The sequence below is a fragment of the Eubalaena glacialis genome, chromosome 18, assembly GCF_028564815.1.
Source record: "Eubalaena glacialis isolate mEubGla1 chromosome 18, mEubGla1.1.hap2.+ XY, whole genome shotgun sequence".
Classification (NCBI taxonomy): Eukaryota; Metazoa; Chordata; class Mammalia; order Artiodactyla; family Balaenidae; genus Eubalaena; species Eubalaena glacialis.
The window spans coordinates 61602545-61625913 of NC_083733.1; the positions used below are offsets into that span (position 1 = coordinate 61602545).

Consider the following 23369-nt stretch of genomic DNA (forward strand, 5'->3'; position numbering starts at 1 on the left):
CAGTTTCCCCATCAGCGAGGGGGGACCTGATGCCTTCCTCTCGGAGGTTTCATAGATGACGTCACATGTCAACAGATGTGCTGCAAATTTATGGCAGTAACTGGCTTCCGAGGTGTGTCAACATTCAGAATATTTCAGACCGCAGCGCAGGCTGGATGAGGTGGAACAGCCCTCAGCCAGGCAGGGCAGCTCCCCTTCCCCAAATAGGCTAAAGATTTCTGCAGCAAATACTATTCCTGCTGCTAATATATCTGTGGCTGTTTTACACTAAGGAGGATACATAAGGATAGTCATTGCAGGTTAGCTTTTGCCCCACAATGAGTAAAGGGGAAAAAAAAGGGATGGTTTTTAGAGATTTTTGGAGGTTGGAATTGCAGATATGGGGTTGTAGATCGAGATGATCTGCGACATGGTGGGATGTCTGTGGAGTTTCATTGAGATAAGGTACCGCCTGGCACTTAATAAGCCTGTTGTAAGTGCTGGTTGCTGTTACTATCACGGTGGTTGCTATTATTATCACTGACCAGCCTTTAGTCTGTACCTACTAAATCTGTGCAGACAGATTGGGCTGTGTTGCAGATCAACAGTTTCTCAAACTTGAACGTGCACACGAATCCCTTGGGGAGCCTGTTCAAATGCGAGGTCTAATTCAGCGGGTCTGTGGCGGGCCTGAGACTCTGCATTTCTAGCAGGCTCCCAGGGGACACTGAGGCCGCTCCTTTGAGTAGCAAGGGGTAGAGTGGTTTCCGGACGATTTCCGAGTTGCTTCAAGGGCCCTGCACTGGATGCCGAGGCTAAGATCAGATTCCTTAACTCTTTGAGGTTTGCCAATTTGAGGGCAGATCTGTATGAATTAATTAGACACGGAAAAAAGTCATATATAACACTATGAAACTGTCCCCTTGTCCTGCCCTCTCCAGAGGAGCCCTCTGTGAGGAGTTTGGATGCATTCTTTCTACCCCTCTATTCTGTGCATACATTTTTTTCCTCTTTATCACACGTACCACATGAATTATTCTACACCTTGCTTTTTAACTTGAACAAATGTCTTAGAATTATTTCCATGGCAGCAATCTAGAACTCCACTCTTTTTTTTTTTTTAATTAAAGTATAGTTGATTTACAATGTTGTGTTAATTTCTGCTGTACAGCAAAGTGATTCAGTTATACATATATATTTACATTCTTTTTCATAGTCTTTTCCATTATGGTTTATTACAGAACATTGGGTACAGTTCCCTGTGCTATACAGTAGGACCTTGTTGTTTTTTAAATATTTATTTAATTAATTGATTTATTTATTTTTGGCTGTGTCGGGTCTTAGTTGTGGCACACGGGATCTTCACTGCGGTGCATGGGCTTCTCTCCATTTGTGGCACGCGGGCTCCAGAGCACGTTGGCTCAGTAGTTGCGGCACGCGGGCTTAGGTGTGGTGTGCGGGCTTAGTTGCCCCAAGGCATGTGGGATCCTAGGTCCCTGACCAGGGATCGAACCCACATCCCCTGCATTGGAAGCACAGAGTCTTAACCACTGGACCGCTTGGGAAGTCCCAGGACCTTGTTGTTTATCCATTCTGTATATAATAGTTTGCATCTGCTAATCCCAAACTCCCAATTTGTCCGTCCCCCACCCCTCCCCACAGAACCCATTCTTTTAGCAAACTAAAGGAGGAGTAGTATTCCATAATTTGTTTAACCTCTACTCTATGGATTTTTTTTTTTTTTGGTTCCAGTTTTTACTGTGAGCCTATATATGTCTTTACATTTAAAGTGTGCTTACATTTAAAGTGTGTCTCTTGCAGACAGCAAATAGTCTATATCCTTTTGATGATTGGAATGTTGAGACCAGTGCCGTCCAGTAAGAAAATCCTAGCCACTTATACGTTACTTAAAATTTTCTAGTAGCCACAGAAGAAATAGGGAAAATTAATGTGAATATATTTTATGCAACCTGTTATATACAGAATACTATTATTTCAACATGTAATCAATCTAGAAGTCACTAATGAGATATTTTACAGTCTTTTTTATTGTGGTAAAATGCACGTGACATAAAATTTCCCATTTTCACCATTTTTAAGTGCACAATTCAGTGGCATTAAGTATATTTGCAATGTTGTGTAACCATCACCGCTATCCATTTCCAGTACTTGTTCATCCTTCCAAACAGAAACTCTGTGCCCCTTAAACAATAATTCCCCATCCCCCTCTCCCACCACCTACTGGTAACCTCCATTCTACTTTCTTTCTGTATGAATTTGACCACTTCCCACTCATATAAGTGGAATCATACAGTATTTATCCTTCTGTGTCTGGCTTATTTCACTTACCATAATGTCTTCAAGGATAGTCATCACATTCATAGCATCTATCAGAATTTCCTTCCTTTTTAAGGCCGAATACTATTCCATTGTCTGAATAGACCACACTGTGTTTATCCATCCAATAATAGACACTTGGGTTATTTCCACCTTTTGGATATTGCGAATAGCGCTGCTATAAACATTGGCATACAAGTATCTGAGTCTGCCTTCAATGCTTTTGGATATATACCTAGGAATGGAGTCGCTTGGTCATCTGGTAATTCTCTTTTTAACTTTTTGAGGAATCACTCTTGTCCACGGTGGCTGCACCATTTCACATTCCCACCAGTAACGCACAAGGGTTCCGATTTCTCCACATCCTCGCCAACACATGTTGTAGAGTGTTTCCCCCCTTCCGCCCGACACTGACTTTTTGAAATCCAGTGTGTATTTTCCACTCAGAACATCTTGTTGGACTAGCTCTGTTCCCAGGGCTGGGCAGTCACATGAGGCCTCTCTGAGTGGACGGTGCAGGGTTAGACCATTTGTATTTGCCCTCATTACTGATGTGGCTGCATTGAAATCTTCTATCTTACTATTCATTTTTGGTTTATCTCTGGTGTTATTTGTTCCTTATTCTCTCGTTTCCTGCCTCCTTTAGATTAATTGAGTAATTTGGCCTTCCATCTTATCTCCATTAAGAGCTGATTCATGCTACCTCTTTATTACCCTAGAGTTTCCATTCTGCGTCTTTGACCAGGACCTGGGCTCTGATCCTGAGTGAGATGGGAGCCATGGCAGGCTTTTGAGCAGGGGAGTGACCCGACCTGACATTTTTGTATCCACACCTGCAGTTGCTTGTGCAAGAGAGTTTCTACTGGCCAGATTCCTGGAAGAGGACTTGCTAAGGCAAAGGGAAGCGTGTGCTGAGGTTTGAGGAGGCCCTGGCAAATGGCATTCCAGAAAGGCCTCACTGTTCTCATCCCTTGCAAACAGCAGCCAGAATTTACTGAGTGGCTGCTTGGTGCCAGGCCCTAGAGATGCTGGCGAGAATCAGCCCAAGTCCTGCTACTTAAATAACTCTTGGTCCTGGAAACGCAGGGCAGTCTCTGGAGCGGCCTCTGAGCTCAAAGGAAGATGAAGCTTTCAGAGGAACAAAAAAAGGAGAGGCCAGAGGCTATTCTAGGTGGCAGAAGGAGGCCTGGCACAGCCCTGGTGTGAGCTCTGGCTGGACCAAGACATGGACTGTATTGGCCTGGAGACCGCATGTGTGGGCTCCCCATCCACGTGGGACATATCGAGGTACAGCTAAGGAGTCAAATAATAGTACCTCCCCCTTGGGGCTTGTTTGGGAGGGTTCAGCAGGAAGCAGACGGCACACGGGTTGTTGTTTGACTGACTTATCCCCGTTGGGAGGGGATCAGCATCTGGAACGGGTCGGCCTGACCTAGGGACAGGCATGATCCATGCTTTGGACACGTTTAGGCCCTGTGGCAGATAGACTTGGCCTTGGAGCCCCAGCTGTCTCCTTCTTCGGGCCAGCTGCGCCAGGCCTCTGTTAAAAGAGGATAAATAACAGTAGAAGCTGCTTCTCAGAAGAGTGATGAGGGTCAGGCAATGAGATGGTGGCCACATGGAGCTCAGGGCCCTCCTGGACCAGAGTAGGGTTCCATCAAGGTTAGCCACTATTATTATTATTGCTGTTGTTGTTGTTGTCATTGTTGTTGATTTAAGGCTTATAGGCCTTGATTTAAGGATTATAGGCAACAGCCAGATCCTTCCAGACCCCCCCCCCCCAGGACTGAGACCCCTAGAGAAATGAGGTCGGTTGCTTGGGGTCAGGAAATTGCAGAGCAGGGATTTGAAGCCAGGTTTGTCTGACCTGAGCTCAGGGGCTCCCTGCTTCCAGGCCTTGGGGGAGCCTTGGGCTTAGCACCAAGACTCTTCCCTTCTTAGATCAACCAGCGAGCAAGGCGTGCTATCACAGTAACACCACCTCCATCAGTAATGATAACGGCAGCTCGCCCGCAGTGACTCAACAGGCAGCAGGACCTGACCCAAAGCCAAGCTATTTGTAGTCTGTCTTTGCTCGCCATGGGAATATTCATACATTTGGCTGCAGAAATATTAGTGTTTGATTCCTGGGTGGCGTCTCAGAGCTGGTCGTGGGTGTTCCGTCATAGACAGGTGCGCATCCCAGCACCTGGCAAAGTCTGAAAAAGAATCTGCTTTTCGGAAAGCATCTCTCCTCAAGGGTTTTGAATAAAGGCTCTTGGACCTCTTAGAATACGTATTCTGTCTCGCGCTTGCCCACCCCGCAGGGTGCATGTTGCCTGTACTGTTTGGCGATGTTGGATGGTGTTTACTCTTCAGATTCCGCGCTCCTCGCTAGACGATGCAGAATAGGCAGCCGCATCGAGCCTTGAGGGGCTCCAAAGGCGAGGAAGCCGGGTGGGTGGTAGCAGTGGGCAGGGAGGCTTCTGGAAGCCTGTTCCCCGAAAGCTGGGAGCCTGGAGGCTGTGCTGGGCCGTGACTGGTGATGAGGGAGGAAGGGGGAACGTGATGATGGGCCAGACTGGGGCCTGCCCTGTGATAGGATGCTCCTTGCACGGCTGGACACGGTGTCAAGGGAACCAAGAGAGAAGCCAGGCCCTGGAAATGGGCAGGAGAGGAATTAAGGGCAGATTTTATTCACTTTTGTCTCCAGCCCGCCCCGCTCTGCCGAGCCCTCCACTGGGTTGTCTCAGAGGCACCTCAAACTTAACACGTCGGACCCCTCACCCCCACCCCCCAAACAAACAAACAAAAGTAAAGCCTGCCCCCTCCAGTTTGTCACCATCGCGGTCCATCCTCCCAGTGGCCTGGGTCAGGTACTTTGGCATCATCCTTGACTCTTTAAATTTTATTTATTTATTTATTTATTTATTTATTTATGGCTGCTGCTCGGCTTGCGGGATCTTAGTTCCCCAACCTGGGATCAGACCCAGGCTGCAGCAGTGAAAACGCCGAGTCCTAACCACTGGACCACCAGGGAACTCCCAATTTTAATTTTTCTTATTGTGATAAACAACGCGTGACATAAAACTTACCATCTTAAGCCCTTTTTAGTCACATTGTTGTGTGGATGCCCCTTATCCTCCTGTCTTCTGCACCCCGTCAGTCCAGCAGTGTAGCCTGTGAGCTCTGCCTATGGAAGATCTCCACCGTCTGGCCTGTCTCCCCACCCCCGCTGCGCCCACCCCAGTCCAGCCACCATCACCTCCGGCCTGGACCATCTCAGTCTCCTCCTCCCGGGGCTCCCTCCATCCCCTGCCCTGCACCGGCTATTTCCCTTACTCAGCCAACCGGACCCTGTTGTAACCTGAGTCAGCTCACGGCCCTTCTCTGCTCAGAGCCCAAGAACTCCGCTCACCAGTGCACTAACCACTGGGTAGCTGTTGAGTGTCAAAAAAAAAAAACCCACACTGGATTTAAAAGACTTCAAAGGAAGAGGGAAAACAGTCAACTCCCCATTAATACTATTTTTATATTGATGACACGTTGAAATGATCCTGTTTGTATATATCATATTACATAAAATGTATTCTTGAAATTAGCATATGTTAAATTCACCTCTTCTTTCCACTCGAAAATTTAGAATGACATATGTAGCTTGCATCGCCTTTCTGGGGGGCAGCACTGGTTTAGAAGGCACCTCCCCTATTGGGTTGTCGGAGGGGTGAATGAATGAACATACGTAAAGCTTTGAGGACAGTGCCTGATACATCTAATGCAACACGTTAGCTGTTATTGCTTTTTAATTGTGGGAAAATGTGCATACCATAAAATTTACCATTTTCACCATTTTTAAGTGTCCAGTTCAGTGGCACTAATAAGTACATTTATGGTGTTGTGCAACCATCACCTGTATCCATTTCCAGAACTTTTTCGTCATTCCAAACAGAAACTCAGTACCCATTAAACAATAACTCCCCGTTCTCCCCTCCCACCAGCCCCTCGTAACCTCTCATCTACTTTCTGTTTCCATGAATTTGCCTATTTTATGCACCTCATTTAAAAAAAAATTTTATTTTATTTTATTTTTTTATCTTTTGGCTGTGCCCTGCGGCATGTGGGATCTTAGCTCCCCGACCAGGGATGGAACCCGTGCCCCCTGCAGTGGAAGCGCGGAGTCTTATCCACTGGACCGCCAGGGAGGTCCCGTATGGTCTCATTTAAATGGAATCATACCATATTTGTCCTTTTGAGTCTGAGTTATTTCACTTAGCATAATGTTGCCAAGGTTCATCGATAATGTAGCATGTATCAGAATTTCATTCCTTTCCAAGACTGAATAATACTCCAGTGCGTGGCTGTACCGCATTTTGTTTCTACAACCCTCAGGTGATGGGCACGTGGGTTGTTTCTGCCTTTTAGCTGATATTATTTTTAGTTCATGATCTGACCCCTGGCTTTCTATCTATCTATCTAACCTCATCTCCCACTAACTACTCTCCCCCTTACTCACTCCGCTTCAGCCTCACTGGCCTCCTTCCTTGACTCAGACACGCATCCACCTCAGGGCCTTTGCGGTTGCTATTCCTTTGCTCCGTGATTCCCTCCCTCCCCTCCTCAGTCAAGCCTGCCTTTATTACTCTAGTTAAAATTACAAATACCTTGTCCTTCTTTTTCATTGCTTTTCCTCCACAGCACTTAGCAACTTCTGACATAATATTTATTTTACATTTATATTGATTTTACATGTCATAATCTTTTATAACATTTGTATTTTAAATATTGATAATTCTATACATGACATATATATTCTAATATCTATTAAGTATTTATTCAATAAATAAAAGCTAAATACATGTAAATTAAATATTTGTAAATACTTAGTATAATCTGTTATATTGTTCTTTCTTTATTTCCCTCCTAACCCTCCTCAAAAATGTAAGCTCCACGGGAACAGGGATCTCTGTTTTGTTCACAGCCATCCCTCCAGCTTCTAGAACAGAGCCTGGCACGCAGCACATATCCCAAGCCTTAATTGCTGAATGGATGAATATTTCGTGAATGAGGAACCCGGGAGGATGTGAATGAGCCAAAAGAAAGTGTGTTAATCGGGGAGAGGAGAGGAAGTTGGGAAGAGCAGAAAAAGGGCCCCGAGGCTTAAAAGCTGGTGTGATCAGGCCCTGGGTTAGTGTGAGGGACACTAGGGAACAGGCTGGCAGAAGAGACACAGTGAGTGCTTTGTGGGGGGTGGGGGTCTGAACTTTACCTGAAATGTGGTTCCCTCATTTGCTGGGTAACCTTGAGTCAGTGACTTGCCCTCTCTGGGCCTCATTGCCTCATCTGTAAAAAGGGAGAAGAGCAGCTGTTTGTTCATGAATGCAACATGAACATACACATTTCCTGCATTCCTGCCATGTGCCGGGCACTGTGGTAGATGAGGCAGGCAGCGTCCTCACCCTCATTGATCTATTCCAGGCCCCCACCTCCAGGGTCATGTAGAATTAAGCACTGTGGTGGCCTGTGGTGAACCGCAGTTCCTGTCGTCAGGTTAGCTGTAGGCTTCAGCTTTCCTCATCGGTAAGGTAGGGATAGAGGTACCCACCGTACATGGTTGTCATGGAAGCCCGGTACCCCGTTTATGGTAATGGCGATTTCTAAATGAGGGCTTTGTTATTGGTGTGGTCTTGGGCTCGAGATGCAACTTGGACCCTTCATCATGGAGCTTATGTTTCTTTTCTTTTCTTTTTTTTTTTTTGACCACGCCACGCAGCTTGCGGGGTTTTAGTTCCCCGACAAGGGATTGAACCTGGGCCCCCCAGGCAGTGAAAGCGCTGAGTCCTAATCAGTGAACCGCCAGGGAATTCCCATGGAGCTTATGTTTCTTTTCAAAATATGAACTTGACGTGGCTTAGAACGCATTTTGTGGATGCTAAATCTCTGGCCTTGAACGTGGCCCTGATGCTTCACTAGGCTTTTCTGAGTTGGGCACACCTGTTGTACTGTGAGGCATCCAGAGACTCAGTTTCCTCTCCTCTCCTCTCTGGAACTTCAGCAAAAGATTCTTCGTTTAGCAGGCTGCTGAGTTAACCAACCTTCATTTGGGGGGTGTGTAAGTTAGCACAGGTCATGCTAGCTGCTGTAACAAATAAGCCCTTTATTCTCAGTGGCTTCAGTGTACTAAGTGGCTTCAAAGCATTTTTCTCACACATGTTATAGACCAGTGAGGGTGCTTCTGGTGGGGCAGCCTCATGTGAACTCATTGAGAGAACCAGACTCCTTCCCTAGAGTGGCTTTGCCCTCCCCTAAGTCTGTGGAGTCCACTGTAGGTGAAGAAGTGTGGAGGGATGTCTTTTGTGCCAGGCCTGGAAAGTACGAATGTCACTTCCACCTACGTTCTGTTGGCCAGAATTCAGTCATGTGACCACACCCAGCTACAAGGGATGCTGGGAAATGTAGTCCAGGGAAAGAAAATGGTTGGGGGAAACATACAGCAGTCTTCACCATAGTGGGTGTGTATTTGTAGATGCCCGGGTGGCCAGTGGAATGAGTGGGAAGGTCTCAGATCTATGGGAGGGGGCATCTGGATTAGCTGTTTTCCTGACCTTTGGACCTGCAGTCTCTGATAAGACATATATTTCACACCATGATCCAGGAGGGATACACACACACACACCTGAAACAAAGTTTTGTGGAACACTTAGCTGAACCACCTTTGAGTCATTCAATATGTTTTTTCAATTTTACTCTGTTCTTTTTCCTTCATTTGTTTCAGTGATGGTTGAGACTCACTATACTGATTTCATCACTGCTCAAATTTTCCAACTCACAATTTGAAAAGCGCTGAAAATGAAAGTAGAAATGTGAGGAACCGTATGGGCAACTTCTACACTCCTGAGAGAGTACCACCTCAATTCCCCATGTGTCCCAAGCCCAGTTCCAGAAGCGCGTTGGAGGCATTGGGGCAATTCTGGAAGGTTAGAACACTTAGAACAAAATCTACTCGCTTCCCATGCTTACTGCCCGTCCCCCCCAGCTACTTCTCTGACATCCTTTCCAGTGCCCTCCACCCACCTCACAATGATCTAGTTGTTCTTGGTGCCTATCAGGCACATTCCTGCCTTAGGGCCTTTGCACTCACTGTTCCCTCAGCCTGGGATGCTTTTCCCCCATCTATTTACATGGCTCCCTTCATTTCAGTCTCTGCTTCAGTGTCACATGTATTGACCACCCTGTTTTAAAACTAAAGCCTCCCCTTCCCCATCATTCCCTTATCCTGCCTTTTGAGCTCCTCCTGGCCACTTGCCACTAGCCAATATCACGTCTCGTAGATGACTTTGTTTACCAATTTATGGTTTGCTTCTTCCACGAGAATTTAGCTCTATGAGGGGTCTCCCAGGGCCTGGGGCATAGTAGGTGTTCACTGAATATTTGTTGAGTGAATGAATGCAAATGTCTTGGTTTTGTGTTTTTTTTCTCCCTGCCCAGTGGGAAAGCAGCTTCCTCTCATCAGCATTTTGGGAAGGTGAATTGTCCGCAGGGTGTTGTAAGAGAGGGTCTGGGTGGGGGTCGGGTGGGAGGGAGAGAACCGAGCTGGAAAAGCTGTTCCCAGGAATTCTGTGGAATCAATAGCTTGATTGCTTGACATGAGAACATATGTCTATAGATTATTATTTCATAAAAGAATCGCTTAGGAACTGTGTGGGTTTTTCTGTCCCCCCTGCTGAAATAACAGTCCTAAATCTCACCTCTTAACCAACTTAACCTCCCAAGGCACTGCAGAGCGTGGCCGGGCAGAGGGGGGTTCCCTCAGGTCCCTCTGGCCTGATTTGCTCTTTGTGTGTGTGTGTTTTCACTTTTTGTTGAAGTCTACAGGTTTCTTTGTTTGCTTGGTTTTGTGTTTTGAAGTATAAAGGTATTTCTGCCTCCGAAATTAGCACTTTACACACTTAGAAAATTCTACAAACCCAGCACATTTCACATGCCTTTGTGGTTTCTGTGTTTTCTTGCCCATTTTTGGCTTTGGTGGGGTTGGGGGGCGGGGTGTGGTGGATGGAATGAGAGGCTAAAGCTTCATACTCACCTCTCACACGTGGCGCCCCCATCCCAGGGCCAGTAGTGGGTACAGAGGGAAGTGACCCAGGGACGTGCTGGGGGTGTCCCACCTGGGTCATGTAGGGCACCCAGGAAATTCAGCCAGGACTGGAGGCGGGGGTCCGGCCGCTGCCCCGTGCATTTGGGGGGCGGGGGCCGTGCTGAGGGAACATGTTCTGGGAGGATGTGCAGCCTGGTAAGTGCAGGTTGGGAGTCATGGTCCGGGTGGGGGTGGGGGTGGGGATGGGCCATGTGATCAGTTCATTCCTCCCTCCCTCCCTCCCTCCCTCCCTCCCTCCTTTCCTCCCTTCCTCCCTTCCTTCCGTTTTTCCTTGCTTAAAATTTTGAGCAGCTTTATTGAGATATAATTCACATACCATAAAATTCCCCCATTTAAAGCATACAGTTCAGTGGTTTTCTGGTACATTCCCAGAGTTGTGCAGCCATCCCCACAATCTAGTTCTGGAACATTTTCATCCCCCCAAATGGAAACCCCGTATCCTTAACAGTTGCTCCCCATTCCCCCTTCCATCCAGCCCCTGGCAACCCCTAACCTGCTTTCTGTCTCATGAATTTGCCTGTTCTGGACATTTTCTATAAATAGAACCCTACACTATGTGGTCTTTTGGGTCTGGCTTTCATGCAGTGTGTTTTCAAGGTTCATCCATGTTGTAGCGTGTGTCAGAGCTTCATTCCTTTTTTTTTTTTTTTTTCTTTTTAAACATTGAGATATTTGCATACCATTAATTTCTCCCCTTTAAGCATACAATTCAGTGGGGTTTAGTACATTTACAGAGTTGTGCAACCATCCTCACAAGCTAGTTCTAGAACAATTTCATCACCCAAAAGGCAACCCTGTATATTTTTCCCTAATCCCTGACAACCATTAATCTACTTTGTCTTTGGGGATTTGCCTTTTCTGAACATTCGTACAAATGGAATCGTGCAAGATGTGGTCTTTTGTGTCTGGCTGCTTTCATTTCATGTATTGTTTCCAAGGTTCATCCACGTTGTAGCATGGATCAGTGCTTCATTCCTTTTTATGGCTGAATAATATTCCGTTGTACAAATGTACCACAGCTGGTTTATCCACTTGTCAATTGGTGGACATTTGGGTTGTTTCTACTTTTTGTCAACTATGAATAAAGCTACTTGGTGGCTATTTCTTCAGTCGAGGTGGAAGATGGCATTTCTAGCCACCCCCTGCCCAGGCCTGTTCTTCTTTTGTGTGCTTACAGGTACACAGGCTTCCCCTTCCCTCTCTCCCTCCCCCTCCTCCCCTTCCTCTTTTCCTTTCTCTTCCTAGTCTTCCTGTTCTTCCTGTGTTGTTATCTCCCCCTCCCCCAGCCTCAGCCAAGGGCTTAGGAGTCTGGAAATCATTTCCAGGGAGCCCTGGGCAGTCCCACAGGGCGGTTCTGCTCTCCCAGCAGGGAAGCCTCAGCCCTGCCTGGCCTCCCACCCCTGGGAGGGAACAGAGGGGGCAACCTGATCCTTCTAATCCGGCCCCAGGGGAGATGTGTGGGGACAGGGCCACATGTAGGAAACAGCTTTCCTTTGGGGCTTACAAAATTTTTTTTTTCTTTTTTTATATAGGAACAACGCGCCCAAGTAGAAAACTCGAATAATATCAGAGATTTCTAGTGAAAAGTCTCCCTCCCTCTCCCAACTCCCAGCTATCTGTACCCACATCCTCTTCCCAGAGGTAAATGGTTATAGTTTGGGGGCCTCTTTTCAAACAGACATTCTGTGCATGTGTAAGCATCTCTCCCTCTCTCTCTCTCTCTCTCCTTCTCCCTCCTTCCCTCCCTCCCTCTCTCTTCACGCCCCACCCCCCCATTTTTTAAGGCACTAATGACAAGTTATTCTAACACTGTTCTGCCCTTTGCCTTTAGCTTTTAATGATATATCCTGGAGGTTCTAACTTGTCAAGTTCTGTGTCTTTCTCAGTTGCATGGTATTTATTCCATTGGAGGGCCCTAACTTGCTGAACCAGTCCCCATCTGCTGGACACTTAGGTTAGTTCTAGGCTATCACAAACAAGACTACAGTGAGGTACCGTGTGTACAACTGTTGATTTGCATGAATGTGAGTAATGTGAGTACAGGGTAAGTTAAAAGCCCAGAGGTGGAATTGCTGGGACAAAGGGTGTGCAGAAGAAAAAAAAAATTTATTAATGAAAATTTCCAACTGTATACAAAATTAGAGAGAACTGCATAATGAATCCTCCTTACTTATCCCCAGGTTCCATAGATCAAGATCTGGCCACACTTGCTTGTATTGATATCTTTTTTGTTGCTGTTGAAGTATCAATATTTTAAAGCAAATCCCAGATCTCCTGCCATTTTAATTCTACAAACTCAAGTGTGTATTTAAAAAGCAAAACTAAGCACTTTCTTACATAGCCACAATGACATTGTCAAACCTAGTAAAAAATTACGGTCATTTGGTATCATCAAGGGATGTGCTTTTTTTAATTACTTTTTTTTATGGAGATGTGATTCACATACCATAAAATTCACTCTTTGAAAGTATACAGTTCACTGGTTTTTAGTATATTTACAAGGTTGTACAACCATCACCGTTATCTGATTCTGGAATATTTTCATCACCCTCAAAAGAAATCCCATTGCCATGAGAAGTCTCCTCATTTCCCCCAGCCCTCCTTCCCCACTACAAGCCCCTGATCACCATTAATCTACTTTCTGTTTCTATAGATTTGCCTGTTCTGGACATTTCACATGAATGGAATCATACAGTATGTGTGTGGTCTTTTGTACTTGGCATCTTTCACTGAGTATAATGTTTTCAGGATTCGTCCATGTCGTAGCATGGATCAGTGCTTCATTCTTTTTTCTGGCTGATTAATATTCTATTATATGAATATACCAGGTTTATTTATCCATTGATAGACATTTGGGTTGTTGCCACTTTTTTGTCTCTTGTGAATATGCTGGTATGGGCATTTGTGCACAAGTCTTTGTGTGGATGTATGTTAATTCTCTTGGGTCTATACCTAGGAGTGGAATTCCTGGGTTAAATGATAACTCTGTGTTCAGTTATTGAGGTACTGCCAGACTTTCTCCCCCAGCAGCTGCACCAGTTTACTTTCCCACCAGTAATGCATGAGGATTCCAATTTCTCTTTTCTAACGTAACCATCCTACTGGGTGTGAGGTGGTATCCCATTATGTTTTGTTTTTTTTTAAATTTTTTATTTATTTTTGGCTGCATTGGGTCTTTGTCGCTGCACATGGGCTTTCTCTAGTTGCAGTGAGCAGGGGCTACTCTTCGTTGTGGTGCACAGGCTTCTCATTGCCGTGGCTTCCCTTGTTGCAGAGCATGGGCTCTAGGTGCGTGGGCTTCAGTAGTTGTGGCATGTGGGCTCTAGAGCGCAGACTCAGTAGTTGTGGCGCACGGGCTCAGTAGCTCCGCGGCATGTGGGATCTTCCCGGACCAGGGCTCGAACCCGTGTCCCCTGCATTGGCAGGCAGATTCTTAACCACCGCGCCACCAGGGAAGTCCCCCATTATGGTTTTGACTTGCATTTCTCTAATGGCTAATGATGTTGAGCATCTTTAAATGGGGTGGCGGTGTGCATCTAAATTCTCATCTCTGTTTCCACTTGGCGGATGAGACCACTGTTTTTCACTGCCTGGTCTTTAATTTTCCCCCAAACACTCTCCTTCCCTCTTCCCTGCCTGTTTTCTCTGCCCCTGCTTTCTCTGTCTTGACTGAGTAGTCTTTGTGTACAGAGACCGCCAATCCTTCTTGCTGCCTCTCATTCAGGGGATAAAATCTGGGCTTCATGGTGGTCTGGGCTCATGCCCTTCCCTGGGGCAGCATGCAGTGTGCAGTGTAGGTGGTTGGTGGTGTCAGCCTGCCCAGTGGGGACCCAAGCTCCACCCCTTACTTGCTGTGTGACTTGGGGCCAGTGCCTTCGCCTCTCTGAGCTTCAGATCCTTGAGGTTAGTGGTGAAGCCCATTTCTTTCCATCTTCCCTTGTGCTTTCTCCTTCTTTCCTTTACTAGATACTTATTGAGCATTTTGCAATTCACATCCCAAAATGGGAGTAACATGTATCCCTTAGCTCACTTATTCAGCAGTTATTTACTAAGTGCCTATTGTGTGCCAGGCACTATTCTAGGAGGGGGGGATATAGCATGAACAAGACAAAAATCCCCGCCGTCTGGGGACTGACTGGCTGGTGGGGGAGACCCATGATAGGACTCATCAGAAGGTACTGAATGCAGTGGAGAAAAAGGGAAAGTGGGTGGAGAGGGCTGGTGGTGCGAGTGGTCATTTTAACCTGCCCTCGCTGAAAATGTGATACTTGAGCAAAGACCTAAAGAAGGTGAGGGGGACGCCCCGTAGCTATCTGCGGGAAGGGTGTTCCTGACCAAGAACAGCAAGTGCAAAGGTCCTGAGGCAGGGAAGTGAAGATACTTGCCCCACTTCACAGCTGGTAACTTGTGGAGCCACAGTTTGAACCAGGCAGTCTGGAGTTAGAGTCTGTTTTTGTTTTTGTTTTGTAATGAACTTCATTAAGGTGTAATTTATATTTAATGTGATACATCCGTTTAAATTTTTTTTTAATTTAATTTTTTAAATTGAAATGTAGTTGATTTACCATGTTTCAGGTGTACAGCAAAGTGATTCAGTTATACATATATATATTCTTTTATTTATTCATTTATTTATTTATTTATTTATTTATGGCTGCATTGGGTCTTCATTGCTGCACGCGGGCTTCTCATTTTGGTGACTTCTCTTGTTGCGGAGCACAGGCTCTAGGCACGCGGGCTTCAGTAGTTGTGGCTCACTGGCTTCAGTAGTTGTGCCTCGCGGGCTATAGACCACAGGCGCAGAAGTTATGCCACACAGGCTTAGTTGCTTCGTGGCATGTGGGATCTTCCCAGACCAGGGCTCGACCTGTGTGTGTCCCCTGCATTGGCAGGCGGATTCTTAACCACTGCGCCACCAGGGAAGCCCCATATATATATTCTTTTTCAGGTTCTTTTCCATTATAGGTTATTACAAGATATTGAGTGTAGTTCCCTGTGCTATACAGTAGGTCCTTCTTGTGTATCTATTTTATATATAGTAGTGTGTATCTGTTACTCCCAAATTCCTAATTTATCCCTCCCCCCAAGTCATACATCCATTTTAATGGTACTTATTGGATGCGTTTTGACAAATCCGTACCATTGTGTAACTGCCTTCCCAGTCAAGGCACAGAACATTTTCTAGCGTTTGATGTAAATAGAATCACACAGCCTGTGTTCTTTGGTGTCTGGCTTCTGCCACTCAGCACAGTGATTTTGAGGTTCATCTATGTTGCGCATCTTAGTGGTTCGTTTCTTTTTGTTGCTGTGCAGTAATTCCATTGTGCAGATATAATACATTGTGATCTGTTTATCCCTTCGGCTGTGGGTGTACCTTTGGGCTGTTTCCAGTGTTTGGCCATTACACATGAAGCTGCTGTGAACATTCGGGTACTAATCATTGTGTGACATATGCCATCCTTTCTCTTGGGTAAATACCTAGGCGTGGAATGGCTGGGTTGGATAAGGATATGTTTAACTTTATTAGAAACTGTCAAGCCATTTTCCAAAGTGGCTGGGACATTTAACATTACCCCCAGCCGTGCATAAGAGTTCCAGTTGCTCCACATCCTCACCACCACTTGCTGTTATCAGTCTTTTAAATTTTCAAATGGGTATGTAGTGGTGTCTCACTATGGTCTTAATTGAAATTTCCCTCATGACTAAAGATGTCGAATATCTCATTGGCTTCTGCGCCATTTGTAGGTCTCCTTTTGCTCATTTTTAAATTGGGTTGTTGGTCTTCTTATTGTGTTGTAGGATTTCTTTCTATATTCTGAATATATGTCCTGGTCTGATATATGTGTTGTGAACATTTTCTCGCAACATGTGAGTCCATTCTTGTTATTTGCAGGAGATGTGTTCTGTAAAGTTGACAAAGTCACCACATTGGGGTCTTTTCAGAGATCCTGCTGGCTTTCCAAGTGGCGGGCAGCTAACTGAGGCCCCAGCTGATGTGCCGCTGTGGTGATTCCCCCCACCAGCCTACATCCCAATCCAGATACCTCTCAAGACCACCCTGTCTCTTCTGCAAGCACCCTGGCATCCCACCTTATGCTTGTTCCCACCTTATGCTTGATCCCGCCTTATGCCTGTTCCCACCTTATGCCTCCTGTGGTGCTTCTCTTTAAATGGCTTTATGGGATGTAATTCGCATACCCTCCAATTCACCAGTGGCTCTTCGTATATTCACAGAGTTGTACAACCATCACCACAATCAATTTTTGAACATTTTCATTCCCCCCGCAAAAGAAACTGGGAACAGTCCCCTGCCAGGTGGCCCTGGACAGACAGGCAAGGGAGAAGAAGGTTGAGGAGGCCCATGTCGCTGGAGCTGAGTGGAAAAAGGAGGGAGGGCAGGGAATGAGGGCAGTGGGAACAGGGCCAGTTCCTATGTGGCCTGGTGGGCCTCAGTGAGGACTTTGCTTGGACTCCGAGTGAGATAAGAACTCTGCTCAGATTCAGGGCAGAGGAGGGACAGGAGGTGACTCAGGGTCAAACCAGATCCCTAGACTGGGAGTGGGGGTGGGGAGACTGTTGAGGAGGCTGCTGAAGAAATTCAGGCATAATGCGGGTTCGGGAAATATTTATTGATTTTTGAATTGAGTGAAGGAATGATTTCAGCAAAGCAGTAGGAGGCATTTGCTGAAGCAAAGGTGCAGGGGAGAGGGCTGGAAGGTCTGTCCCAGCCACCCTCCAGAACCAGTCTCTCCTGCTTCTGCCCCCTAGAACAAGCAGAGTATCGGGAGGACCCAGCCACTGAACAACCAAAAGCCCGGCTTCCAGGCAGACCTACTTTGTGACCTGGGGCATGCTCAGGGGGGTGTTGCCTCAATTTTCATTCTGTAAAATGGGAATAATCAAGTGCCTGGGTGTGGTCAGTACATGTTTGCTAGTTTTCTTTTTTTTAAATTTTGAAATAGAGTGTTCATACAGAAGAGTAGAAAACGTGTCTTCCACCTAACAATGATCAACTAACACTCTCACAGTTACTTTTTTTTTAAACAGCTTTATTGAGCTTCAATTCACGTATCATACAATTCACCCATTTAAAATGTACGACTCTGGTTTATGGTACATGCGCAGAGATGTGTAACCATCACCATTTCAATTTAAAACGTTTTCATCGCCCCCAAAATAAACACTGTGCCCCTGAGCCATCACCCTCCCCCGCCACTCCCATCCATCCCAGGCCTGGCAACCACTGATCTACTTTCTGTCTCTATGGATTTGTCTATTCTGGACATTTCATATAAACAGAATCATATAATATGTGGTCTTTTGTGCCTGGCTTCTTTCACTTGGCCTGATGGTTTCTCTGTTCATCCATGCTGTAGCATGTGTCAGTGTTTCATTCCTTTTAGTGGCTGAGTAATATTCCATTGTGTGGATGGACCACATTTTGTTTCTCCGTCCATCAGTTATTGGGCATTTGGATTGCTTTTACCTTTTGGCTATTATGAATAATGCGGCTGTGAACATTTGTGTACATGTTTTTCAGTACATACATATTTTCATGTTTCCTGGGTAACGTACCCAGGAGTGGAATTGCTGGGTCATAGGGTAACTCTGTTTAACCCTTTGAGGAGCTGCCAGACTGTTTCCCATGCGATCATACCATGCTACATTCTACCAGTAGTAGATGAGGGTGACAGTTATTCTTTTGTATTCTTCTGTCTTCTCCCCCTTTGGGGGAACTTTTTATTGAATTACAACATGGAGAAAAGAGCACACATCATAAATGTCCAGTTGGATGAATTTTTTGCACATTGGACACACCCATGTAACTGGCTCCCAGATTTAAAAACAAAAAACAAAAAAACCCCCAGAATATGACCCCCTCCCAAAAGATGTCCCAACCCTTTCTGGCCCCTCCATCTGCCCCCTACCCCTGCGACCCCCAGGGAACCACCATCCTGATTCTAACTCCATAGTTAAAAGTGGGTGTGTACTTTTACATGAAACCGTACAGTGGTGTTTTCTTTCAGTCAACATGGTGTTTGTGAGATGATTCCATGTTGTATATACCAGTAGTTTGTTCCTTTTTCATTGCTGTGTAGTATTCCATTATGTGATGGACCGCAGCGTATTCATGCATTCTTCCGTTGATGGGCATCTGGGTTGTTTCCAGTTCAAGGATGCTGTGAACATTCTAGAATGTTCTACATCTGCCCCATTATTCATAAGGACGGAATTAGAGTAGCCCCAGGCTCTGTGTGATGCGAGGTAGAAATTATCTGTAGGCTCCCCTCCCTTCTTGACGGAGGTGTGCCCCCCATCGCATGTTCTAGAACCCTCCTTTCTGAGTGAGGGTTGAAAGCCATCATGGCTTTCACCAGCCCTGCTGCTGGTGTTGGCTCTGTAACGCTTGCTCTGTGGACTTGAGAGATGTTCTCTTCCACAGCGCCTGTGAACGAGCCGTCCACGATGTCGGTGGGGATGCGGGCGTTGTCTGGGGGTCCTGCCCCTGTGGAGGGTTCCTAACCAGCTTGACAGGGTTCATCGGGGTGGTGTCTGTACACATTCTGCACACTTGCCTGGAGTTTTTATTGTCTTCCATGTTGGGGTGGCTCCTGGCATTTTGGGCAGGAGCCACTGGTGTAGACTGATTGGATTAATTTGCCTCCTGGGTTGGTGTGCAGCGTGGGGCTGGGGCGGGTGGATAAGTCCTGTGGAGCATCCCCCCACTGTCCTGGGAAGATGCGCCCACCTCCCCTCTCTCTCCGTGTCTGACTGTCTCTGAGACGCTCTCTATGGCATCGGCCCCATCAGCACCTCTGCTCAGTTCCCCCTTCTCTGAGCAGCTTTCTGTGCTGAGGCCCAATTTCACCCCTCCCCCACCTGTGACCTTTCGCCTCCTCTCCCATCTGCCCCTGACAGGTTCCCTCTGGGCCCCTGGGCCTTGCTCTCATCCCAGTGGCCGGTCCCCCATTGTGAGCCCTGCCCGATGGGTCCCTGGTCAGCCTGTGATGTGTCCCCCCTGCCCACCACGCCCTCCCCCAAACCTGGCCACACACCTACTCTGTTCAGCATCAGCTGTGACCACTGAGAATGGTCCCCCTCTGTCATTCAGTCCATGTTTACACAGAGGGAACAAAACGGACCGAAACCTGGTCTCACCCCCTCCTCGCAGAGTCAGGCAATAGATAAGATAAATCAGAGTCACACGTGGGATGGTAATCAGAGCTTTGAAGTAAAGCAAAGCAGGAGAGGGAGGTGGAAGTGCTGGGTGAGGGGGTGGGGAATCGGGTTGAGCCTCACCGATCTGGTGCAAAGGTCCTGAGGCAGGTGTGTGCCTGGTGCATTGGAGGAATATGGAGCAGGCTGGTGTGGGTGGAGGGGAGCGAAAGAGGGAGAGGGTGAGAGGTGAGGACAGAGGTGGGATGGGGGCAGATGGTCACAGTAAGAACTTGGACTTTGATTCTGAGTGAGGCAGGAGCCATGGGAGAGCTCCGAGCAGAGGAGGGACGTGAGCGGACTTGCGTTCTAACATGATCCCTTCGGTCACCATGTGGGGATGAGATTGTAGGAGAACCAGGGCAGAATCAGGGGGACAGAGGGGACAGAACCTGGTTGTTGTTTGTCACAGCCAAAAACCAACATCGCTATCAACCCAACTCCAGAATTGATTCAGATTTCCTTAGTTTCCCCCTAATGTCCTTTTTCTGTTCCAGGACTCCACCCAGCACACCACATTGCATTGGTCATGTCTCCTTAGACCTCTCTTGGCTGTGACAGTTTCTCAGACTTTCCTTACTTTTGATGACCTCGACATTTTGGGGGCCTACTGGCCAGGGATTTTGGAGAATGTGCCTCTCTCGGGATTTGTCTGATGTCTTTCTCGTGATTAGACAAGGGGTTAGGGGTTTGGGAGGAAGACCACAGAGATAAAGTGCCCTTCCCATCTTATCACATCAAAGGTACATAGTATCCACTTGACTTATTATGGCTGATGTTGACTTGATCGCCTGGCGGAGGCCACAGTACTTTTGATTCTACACTCCTGGCAGTAAAAATGGTAAGCATGTGCCTAATGCATATCTATTTACATGCATCCATTCATTTTAATCCTCACAACCCTCTGAGGTGGGCACTACTTTTAATCCCATTTTATAGAGAAAACTGTAGGGAAAGGGAGGCTGAAGTGACTCGCCTGAGGTCACACATCAATTAAGTGGCATTTGAACCCAGAAGGTCTGGTTCCAAAGTCCAGGCCTTAACCGTCACCTGTTTTTTATAAACTGTATACGTACATGACTCCACTTTGGTACATTATAAAAAGATACATTAAAATGTACATTAAAAACAGGTGAGGAAGATTTTAAAAAATCAGACATTTTAAATAGCATTATATTTATCAGTAGTCATTACTAATGATAAAACCTAAAGTCCCTCTTTTGAATGATGTTCTTGATAATTAAAGTTTCAGTCAACTTTTTGCCAGTTCTGCTGAAAACATCACTGATTTTACTTTTTAATGTGGCTTAAAAAGAGCTTACAATAGGAACAGCTTACAATAGGAATAGGACCATCGTCTTTTATTTTCTGCTTACATTAACTGTGTTTTCTTTTTTTGAGATAACATTCACATAGCATAAAAATTAACCATTTTGAGGGGGAATGGATAAATTAGGAGTTTGGGATTAACAGATACACACTACTATATATAAAAGAGATAAACAACAAGGACCTACTGTGTAGCACAGGGAACTATGCTCAATATTTTGTAATAACCTGTAAGGGAAAAAGCAACTGAAAAATTATATATATATATCTATATCTGAATCACTTTGCTGTACACCTGAAACTAACACAACATTTTAAATCAACTATACTTCAATTAAAAAAAGTTAACCATTTTAAAGTGCACAGTTCAGTGGCTTTTCGTACACTAATAATGTTATGCAACCATCACCTCTATCTAGTCTCCTGCCAACCCACCTATCTAGGATAATTTCGTTTGCCCAAAAGGAAACCCTATACCCATTAAGCAGTTTCTCCTCCCCCCAGCCCCTGGAAACCACTAATTTGCTTTCCGTCTCTATGGATTTACCTTTTCTGGACATTTCTTAGAAATGGAATCATACGATATGTGACCTTTTGTGTCTGTAGATTATTATTTTTGATCTTTTGGTTTCTTTGTGAGTACTTTCTTATGCCCCCTGTCTCTTTTTGTGAGGATAGTTTCATTAAAAGTTGATAACGTGATATATAAGTCAAGTTACTTGAGAATGTATTGTCAAGCAAAGGGACATCACGGTCTCTGCTTTGGGACCTTGTACCCTTCTGAGGCACCTTGCTGCCTGGACTATCCATCACCTTCTGCCCAGCATTAATCCATATATTGATTACCTGTCCAGCTGAATATGTTTTATCTCCGAGATTAGGGAATAAATAGAAATTGACATTTTACCAATGGAAAAGAACAGAGAGCCCAGGATGAGAGCCAGGCAAGGTATGGACATCTGGTCTGAGGCCAAAGTGGCCAGTGGTCACATTGATGGGGAAGGGAGAGACTTAATAAACCAAGCTGGGGACCAAAAACTAGTCATTCATTTGGAAAGAGATGAAATGGGATCCCTACCTTACACCATATACCCCCAGATGGTTTAAGGATTCAAAGTCAGATGTAAACTGTCAATCTCAGTTTAGACTTTGGGGAAAGGCCAGATTCTGAAACAAGACACACAAAGAGCTGCTGGGTGAGGAAGATTTGAAGACCTTGCATATCTCAGCTGTTTTTCTCTGTCTCTGAGGCTCTGAGCAGCAGCCCTCCCTGCTTTGTCCTGGGTGGGAGGCCAACCCCTCTCCTAATAAGATAATTAGTAGCTTTGGGACCATCAGAATACCTTAGGGAGAAATGGCCTTAGCTGGAGCATGTGCTAGATCAACCAAGAGAGCTGGTGTAAGGGTGCGTGTGCACTTCACATCCTGCCTGGCTGCCCAGTTTTAGCTGCTCTGCCCTGCTGTCCGTCTCAAATTCCAGCGGGCCCTTGACTCTGCTCTTTCCCCTACACCTCCTGGTCAATCCGTCTGCAGACCCTGTTGCTTTGCCATCAAATCCAGACTCCAACCACTTTTCGCCTCTTCCCCTGCCACCATTGCCTCCTCTCTGGGCTCCCTGCTCCCATCCTCGCCTCCTGCAATTTGTTCTCCACTCAGCAGCCGGAGGGATCCTGTGAAAACCCAAGTCAGGTCACGTCCCTGGACTCACCCAGAATAAAAGCCCAAGTCCTCACCACGGCCCACCAGGCCCTCTGTGGCTGACCCTCATCATCTCCTCAACCCCGCTTCACCTCCTTGCTGTTGCTCAAGCATCCCCAGCATGTTTCTGCCACAGGACCTTTGCATCTGCTGTTCCTTCTTCCTGGACCACCCTTCCCTGGGTGTCTGAATCGCTCCTTCCCTTACCTCCTGCACATCAGCTCAGACTCCCCTTTCTCTGTGAGGCCGCTCCAACCACTTACATAGAAATGCACCCGCAGCCCTCCCCGCCCCCTCCCCACAGCACCTTTCTCCCGCCTCCTTGCTTTCCTCCTCTCGGCACCATGTCTTTGTTCGTGGTCTGACTCCTGCCCTAGAACGTGACCAGGAGAGTAGGGATGTCTGTTGTCCTTGCCGCTGTCTCCCCAGCACTGTTTTGTTGAGTGGGGCAGTGGAGAGTCCTGGGAAGGGGAAACCACGTGACCTCAAATCAAATGGATCTCTTTGGCCCGAGTGGGGAGCTGAGTTTAGAAGGGACCCGAGAGGAAGCCGGAGGCTGGTTAGAGACTCCCCTGCAGCCCTCCAGGCGGTGAGCACAGACAGGGTTAGACGGACGATGCTGCTTGTAAGTAAGCCCTGGAGGAGGGTGGGGGGCATTTGTTAAGAAACAGGACGAAGT

At 46.4% G+C, this 23369-nt stretch overlaps 1 protein-coding gene across 4 annotated transcripts in view; it reads left to right on the plus strand.

Annotated features, from left to right (window-relative positions):
• Positions 1-23369, plus strand: part of BICRA (BRD4 interacting chromatin remodeling complex associated protein) — a 74216-nt gene that overhangs the window by 12497 nt on the left and 38350 nt on the right. The window contains exon 1 of one of the 4 annotated variants that reach the window (XM_061173377.1): positions 3511-3603. The exons of the other annotated variants lie outside the window; for them this stretch is intronic. The gene's annotated coding sequence lies outside the window, so the exon portion shown is untranslated. Of the gene's footprint in view, positions 1-3510; positions 3604-23369 lie in introns of those variants that run through there. 4 annotated transcript variants of the gene reach the window in all.